Source organism: Alligator sinensis, unplaced genomic scaffold, assembly GCF_000455745.1.
Source record: "Alligator sinensis unplaced genomic scaffold, ASM45574v1 scaffold350_1, whole genome shotgun sequence".
NCBI lineage: Eukaryota > Metazoa > Chordata > Crocodylia > Alligatoridae > Alligator > Alligator sinensis.
This window is the reverse complement of record NW_005843047.1, coordinates 239,792-247,694: the sequence shown is the minus strand read 5'-3', so window position 1 is coordinate 247,694 and position 7,903 is coordinate 239,792. Positions and strand designations below refer to the sequence as shown.

Here is a 7,903-nt window from a genome sequence, read left to right as displayed (position 1 = left end):
AGGGAGGATGGGTAGGCATCATCCAGAACAAGGGAATGATTGACAATGTTATTCTGTTCATTGTCTACCAGAAGCTGCTGAAAAAAAGAGAGGTGGCAACCTTCTGACCCTCTCTTCAGTAATCCAAATAATCACTGCTGTGACACGTCTGTGCCCCACTCATCTAGCAAATGGGGAGCACAAAATTGGTTCTGAATCTGGCCATTGTGAGGAGCAATTCTACCAGGCAATCAAGGCTACATTAACTTTCAGAAGGTTCTACTATGATTCATGTGCTGGAATGAAGACAATAGCAACCAATAGGTAAACATTTAACTTTCTGATTACTGGCACAAGACTCGGTCTTTGAAAAAAAAAGTTTATTAATTTTGAAAAATATTATTACTAGCCCAGCAAAATATTTCTAGCTGTGGCAAATGGGACGGTGAAGAATGTGTTCAGTCTAGTTAACAATACTTTTCTTCCCCAACCCTGTTAACCCTTTTTTGCTGTTAATTATTTAACTATTCAATAATTTTACACAATGTTAAGTATTTTGTATAACTTCCTATCCTAGAAAAGCCCAAGCATCCAGGAAGAGCACACACCAACTGCTGAAGCTTCCTTAGCCTGACGAAGGGTTTTTGAACCCGAAAGCTTGCTTAATAACTATTCTCCAACCATTTGGGTTGGTCTAATAAAAGATATCAAATTCACCCAAGGAACCTTGTCTGCAAGAAGTCATCTGTGTTTCATGCTAGCACTAAATGTCATGAGTACTTCCTTTTCCTGGGTTTAAAAATGAGTAACAATGAGGGAGTCAGAGGCAATTCAGAAGTATTAATCTTACAGTTTTCTACACTTAATTAGACCAATGCGGCCAACAGAAAACAGAAACTGTGTAGAACACTGACAGTATCATGGGACTAAATTAGCCTCTCAGACTTCGCTAGCAGAGGGGGAAATATACAAGTATAGGCATAGGTCCTAAAAAGACAAGCACACACTTGAAGAAACAAATAAAAATCAAAAGATGGATTATTTGTGGTTTTTCAAAGGTAGATGGCATTTATCCATGCCAGTAACAAAACTGCATAAATAATATCTGCTGAAACCATACCACAACTAAAGACAGGGTTTGGGGAAGGCAAAATAATAATCAAATCAACATTATTTAATAGTGCAAATGTCATGTAATCCGAGCTGCGTCTATGACTTCTCTAAAGCTACTTGTGATTTAATTTAAACATATGCTTATTCATTATAGGATTGGGTAATTAATTTCTCTTTACTGGTGATTTGCAAGATGGAAAGAGTTATGATCTTGAAGCCTAGACTGAATTAAAAAGAAACCATTTTTTTCATGGAAAAAACAAGCAAATTAGGTCAATAATTCTATGAAATTCAATGACCATAAAGACACTAGAGAAAAATTGTCAACTTCATCATAATTTATCCTTGTAATTTCAGAAATATGGCCAACTTAATCTTAAAGGGCATAAAAGGGAAAAAAGTAAAGGAGGGTACATCTACATGGGCAATTAATATGACATGATAAACTTTGGAGCAGTTCTCGCTAGAGAAAACTGCTCCTGGGTGCAGCATCTGCATGTGCATCCAGGACAGCAGCAATTTGAGCCAGGGTGGAGCAGCCCCAGGCTGGCAGGGGGCATGAGGGATCAGCTGGTGTTGGGTGGCAGAGGAGCTGGCTGGGGCATGAGGATATAGAACATGTGAAGCTAGCATGTGGCTAGGTGGCAGGCAGCCCCCACACTTCAGGTCTGTGCAAAATGGCTAGTATTCGCTTCGGATTCAGATTCAGCAGATTCAGGGGACAGTGATTCAATTCAGTGATTCTAATCACTGTCCTGAATTGATTCAGCTGAATCTGATTTGGAGATTCGGCCGCTGTCAAATCCTCTGCCCACTCTCCCAGTCCTGTCAATGGCTCCCAGGCCCAGTGCCCCAGCACTTCAAAAATAAATAAATAAATAAATAAGCCCTGCACTCAGTGGCTCCTGCCAGGTGGGGCGGGGGGCAATCCCCACTGCCCCCCACTGCTCCACACTGTGTGGGGGGGGCTCTGCCACCAACCCCCAGAGGCCCTGATGGCTGCTGCAGTAGTCAGTGAGTGTGTGGGGTGGGAGGGTTGTTTTCTTTTTAAATGCTGGGATGCTGGTGCCAGGCAGGGAAGCCATTGACAGGGTTGGAAGAGTGGGCAGGTGTTGGGAGGTGCTCAGGGGCACTAGGAGAGCAGGCAGGGGATGGGGCCTGGTGGGGGTCCCGCCATGGTCCCCTCCCCCTCTCTCTAACCCCCTGCCCTGCCCTGCCCCCTACTTACCAGCACAGAGCCCAGGTCCAGCTCCCTGCGGCGGCGACCAGGGACTGCCCAAATCTCTGAATCTTTTCCGAATCAATTTGGAGGCTTTGAATCAATTCAGACCTTTTAATTGGTCTTCCGATTCAATTTAGATTTGGAGATTCGGCTGCCAAATTGGGTCGAAACTCCTCCAAATTGAATCAGCAACCGAAGCTTCGCACATCCCTATTTAGCACCCTCATGCCCCAGCCAATCCCTGTCACTGTCTATATGTGCATTTCAGCACAATTACTTACTCTGCTGTAAGGTAGTACTGTCCCTGAGAGTACTATCTTACAGCGGAGTTAATTAATTTACTATGCTCTAATACCAGCACATGTGTAGACAGTGATGCTTTACTGCAGAGCTAATAAGCCTACTTCATAGTAAAGCGCATGTGTAGATGCACCCAGAATGAATAAGTTACAGCTCTATAGAAGATCGACAATATTCATTCAAGCTCATTGATTTTTTAAAAAATTTATAATTGTTTTTTAATGGAAGTTTTCATATAAAATATCTGTTATCTGCATCTGCTTCCATAAAAAAGTTTTTCTTTCCTTTTCCTATCTAAACAAGAGAAAAGAAAAAAAGTACATTGATCCCCCCCACGATCCACTTGGATACCAACCTTTGGAGAGATCTGAACAGTCCTCTCTTCTCCCAACAAAAATGAATGCACAGACAGTTAAGAGTGTGAAGAAAAAATGACTTGTATGGAAATTGTAGTTAAGGAAATTATATCTGTTTTGTTCTCACATACAAAGGTAAGCAAAACTGAGTGTTTAATCCTCCCATTTGAAATCCCACCCCTCTAGTCACTTGAGCAGCTGAATCTTAGTTCTACATCATATGAATGCTCGCAGTACATTTTTGCCATGCTCCCGTCTAGAGTCCTGTACAGATTTTCACTATGACTTTTCCTCCTACCGGCAGAATGCTGCCTGTAAACATGTGTGGTTTAGTTAAAGGGAGCCTATTATTGGTCGATCCAGTCCAGGCCTCCACTACACTACACATCCGATCTGTCAGTTACTTTTACAGTGTGCACTAGATTTTTGGCGCCACAGCTGGGAGCGAGGCTTTTGTTCCATAACAAAAACATGAGCTTGAATAGCAAGGCTGTTGCATGGTCTGCAGTAAGAGAAAGAAGGGAATACACAGGAACGCTTGAGTGCTGTCATCAGGGCAGCTTCTTTGTCTCAGAGACTATGTTCAGAACAGTTTGATGAATTAGTTGTGCATCAGTCACAGAACTGTTCAAGCCATAAAAGCAAACAGTAAGCACTAGGATATTAAAAAAACGTTTGTGGCCTTATGCAGAAGTTCACTTTGTTTTGATCTGTCAAAATACTGCCCAGTAATGATAGTATTATTTACATTTTTCTTATGATGTTTGCCTTATGGTCAGAACACAAAACTAGAGATGTCACAGGATCTAGGCTCAGTTTCTGGGCAATGTTACATACTTCCTCTACAAGCCTGGCCAATTCATTTAACCTCTCATCTTAGCTTTCTCACCTGTAAAATGCAAGACTGGTCTACACAACCTTGGTGCATGTGGCACAGAGCTTCTCTGGATGATGCATGCTTCTCAGCCACATCCTTCCCCTCCCCATTTCAAGGACCAAATCACTTCCAAATTGTATTGGGCAAATCCCAATAGTCAATCTCAAAATTTTGACTAAGCAGAGCTTAATCATTCAATTGTGTATGGCTCTACAATCAGGCAAGTATCCTTCCTCCCAGACCCATTGGTCTGGGGTTTCGGATACTCCTCAAATCCATGGCAGGCTTCCTACATGCAAGCCCCACACCTGGAGGCTTTGGGGTTTGGATGCCCCTTAGTCTTGATTGCTCCTAGACAAAAGGGTGAGAAGCAAGCCACAGGGAAAACAAAAACACAGTCCCCCACTACCACAAAATTGTGCAGTTCAGTTTCCCTCATTTGGGGAAGTTCATAGGGCTCATCCAGCACAGAGTGCAAAGGGCAGGCCTCACCCTATAACTACACTTGCTGAGCTGAGAGGATCAAGGGATCTCCCCTGCATTCAGCTTGTTCCCACTCCCAGAAATAAGACAAGGAATTTGCCTTAGAGCACCCCTGAGCTTTGCTCATCTGGGGCAGAGGGCCCTGCTAAATGTTCAAAATAAAGCTGGAGAGAAATCAGCTATAGAGTTGTTACATATTTTCAAGCACTAATGTGATAGCTAGTTGGCTCTTTTTATAGCTAGATAGTCATCTTCATTGTGTGATAATTACTTTGCATGTGTAGCTGTTCCTACTTTGCATGTGTAGCCAGTCTACATTTATCATGAAATTAACCAGCCAATTGCATAACATATGTAATGTGTAGCAGGGGCCAGAGAGTCTGAGAGTGGTGGGGTTGTGTGCACACAGTGCTGTTCAAAGCTGACTACACTGACTCGTTTCCAGGATTTGATGTGCCCTGCTAAGGAGTGCATGGAAATCATATGGTTTGTGATGATGATCACAGATGAAGTTTAGAGATGATGTTGAATCTCACCTTTCATTAATAATAATACTGGTTTCTGACTCTCATAGTTTATGGAGAAATGTTTGGGAATCAAATCTATGTGAACTCTAAAGACTTGGAAATCAAAAGGCTAATAAAAAGAACCTAAGTTCTATTGTCAGAAATTAGACACTTCATGATTTGGGGGCCTAATGTGAATTTTTTTAATGCTGGGAACTGGCAATATGGAAATTATAGAAACATAGGATTGGAAGGAATCTCAAGAGATCATCTAGTGAGTTTAACCCCTGCTCAAGACAGGATTATCCCTGTTTAAATCATCCCGTTCAAGTGTTTATCTAAGCTGCTGTTAAAAACTTTCTAGAATATAGATTCCACAACCGCTTTAGGTGATTTGTTTCAGTACTTGATCACTGTCACACTTGGAAAGTTCTTTCTAATATCCGGCCTAAGTCTCCCTTACTGCAAGGGACAGTGAACACACAGAACAATTCATCAACGTTCCCTTTATAACAACCCTTTTTGTGTTTAAAGACTGGTATTAATTCCCACCTTAGTCTTCTTTTCTGGAAAGGCCACCTTTTGTACAGGGCAAGTATAAATCTCAAACCTCAAATATGAAAGCATCTTGAACTTTCTGAATACTAAGCTAAATGTATAGTTCAGTTGGAAGCTAACTTTGCCTTCCAAGTCCTGTTTCTAACTGTACCCTAACTTCTCCAAAGAGATATTGATCCACTTAAAATATACATCTTGGCTAGGGACAGACATTCAAAAAGCCTGAGCCTGAATTGATTCAATCTTTGAAGGTTAATCTAACCTGCAAAGCTTGAACTGATTTGGAGGTGGATAGACACTCCCTTTTCATTCCAGAAATGCAGGGACATGCCTGTAGTGGCTCAGGCTAGAAGCCAGGGGGTTGCTAGAGCAGCCCTCCATGCCCTTTGACACTGCTGTGCTCAGGGTTGGGGGGGTTGGCCAGGCCCAGCAGGATGCTCTGATTAGGGAGGGGTATATGCCCCAACCCTGCCTACACCATCCCAGGATCTTCCCCACTTGCTGCACAAGGGGAGGAGTGTTGCCAGACCATGCATCTGTTGATACTGAGCTTTTCAATCTCCATCTCCCTGCTTCTTCAGACTGACTGCAAACCAGGTAATTTCTAACACCTTTCTCTGTCCTCTCTTGAAGACTAACAGATTGCAGCTAGCAGGTTGCTTGTCAGAACAAAGTTTATCAGCCCATCAAGCCCTACAAAAGAAAACACCTCTCTCATTAGTTTCAAGCTCTTCTTATCTGCAGGGTGCATTTGCATTTGCAAGCCACTACCTGTTTCCCTTTATTCCACTGAAATTGGAAACCCACACAGACACCTCTCAGCATTAGCTAGCAGGGGGCTGGGGGAATGGCCAGATGCTGGATCCCTGCACTGGGGTCCCTGCCATGAGAGAGGGGTGGGAGGGGGGATCCCTGCTTGAATAGCCAGTGGTGGGGGGCAGTGAAAGGTGGGGGACAGGGGAAAGATGGCAGCCGCTGTAGTCCCTCAGCCAGCCTGAGCAGTAATAGTGCTCTGGCTAGGAAGAAGAGGGTAGGGGTCAACCCTATTCTGCTCCAGCAGACAGCCCCACCCAGGGCTGCAAAGTATCTGGGATGCTGGGGGACTGGTTTAACTTAAACCAGGAAGGGGTCTGAGACAGACATTGCATAAACTGGTTCGACCCAAATCAGTTAAGTCTGATACTATATTGTGACAGGGCAGTCAGCCTTTTCTGCTACAGAACTCCAAAGGAAGGAAAAAAGAAGAGAAACTTATTGGGGCAAAGAGCCCGGGTAGGGAGAGAAGACAAGGCAAACCTGGGCAGGGGAAAAGACATGTGAAAAACCCAGATGGTAATTAGAGCAATCAGCTGCAAGAGCTGGCAGAGCAGCGAATGGAACACTGCCACAGTAGACACAGGTGATTGGCGGGGGAATTAAAGAGAGCTGGATGGGCAATTGGCTCTCCACAGAGGAAGGGAAATACCCTGAAGACAATCTGAGGGAGTGCAGAGCAAGGGGGATGGCACAATTGAGAAAGGAGACTCGGGGAGACCCCAGGGTCTCCCTGCATAACTAATATGCAGTTCTGAAGACAGATTTACCTGCAGCACCAAGGAGATGGGACAGCAGCAGTGTCTAGACCGGTGCGTCCAAGTCCAGTGGGTGTGGGATCCTGTCCCGGAGACCTGGAGGAGGAAAGAGATGGAGCTGAGTGGGAACCAGAGTTTGGGGCATTGGCATCTACATCTACACTGAAAGATAAGTTGACAGACGAGCAGTGTGATGGTTCACTTGGGACCCATGTGGGGAAGAATGAGGCAAGTGACCGAGGGTGAGGAAATTGCTGACAAGAGACTGAGCAAACCAATTTGGAGACTAGCTCCCACAGGAGAGACCTAACGTAAGTGAAGTTATAACATCTGGCATGGTAAGGACAGGGTATGGGGATGGTGGAGCCCTGTGAAGAGGAGTCAGCCTTCTAAACTGCAGAATTAACATCAACCGTATCTCGTAGGACTGTGTTCATCTTTGATTCATTCCTTTTCCATCTAAGTCGTGGCAGGAAACAATTAAAGGAGAGTATCCAGTCCATCAAGAGCGAAGGATTGCAGTTTTGTTTTGCAGGCATGGCTAGTTGTCCACATGCATTCAACCAGGTTTATCTCAAATTGGTTTCAGCCATTTTCAAACTGGTTTATGTGCACTGTAGTCTGTTATGTTACAGCTTTAAACCAGTTTCTGATGACTTAAACCAGTTTATATGTACTGTCTGTCCTTAGTCATTGAGTCTCACTCTGGAGGAAAGGTATCCTGGGGATGTTTGATAACATTTGGAAGAACCATTTTGTAGTTATGGATATTGCAAACATGTCTTTATTATTCAATGTTTTTGAAAAACTATGGATAATTATTGGATTTATTTTACAATTCTAAAATGTAGAATTATTAAAATATAAAGAGTCTTGTTAAATGTTTAGAGTCTAAATTTGTTCATATATAAACATTTATAAACATGAATGTACTCCAT

The 7,903-nt window shown here is 43.4% G+C and overlaps 1 non-coding gene across 1 annotated transcript; it reads right to left on the bottom strand.

The window, feature by feature from the left end:
* Nucleotides 1-4,224: 4,224 nt before the first annotated feature.
* On the bottom strand, nucleotides 4,225-4,396 carry LOC112548251. The gene has a single exon (XR_003092074.1). It is a non-coding gene; the product is annotated as a U1 spliceosomal RNA (small nuclear RNA).
* Between the last annotated feature and the right edge of the window lie 3,507 nt (nucleotides 4,397-7,903).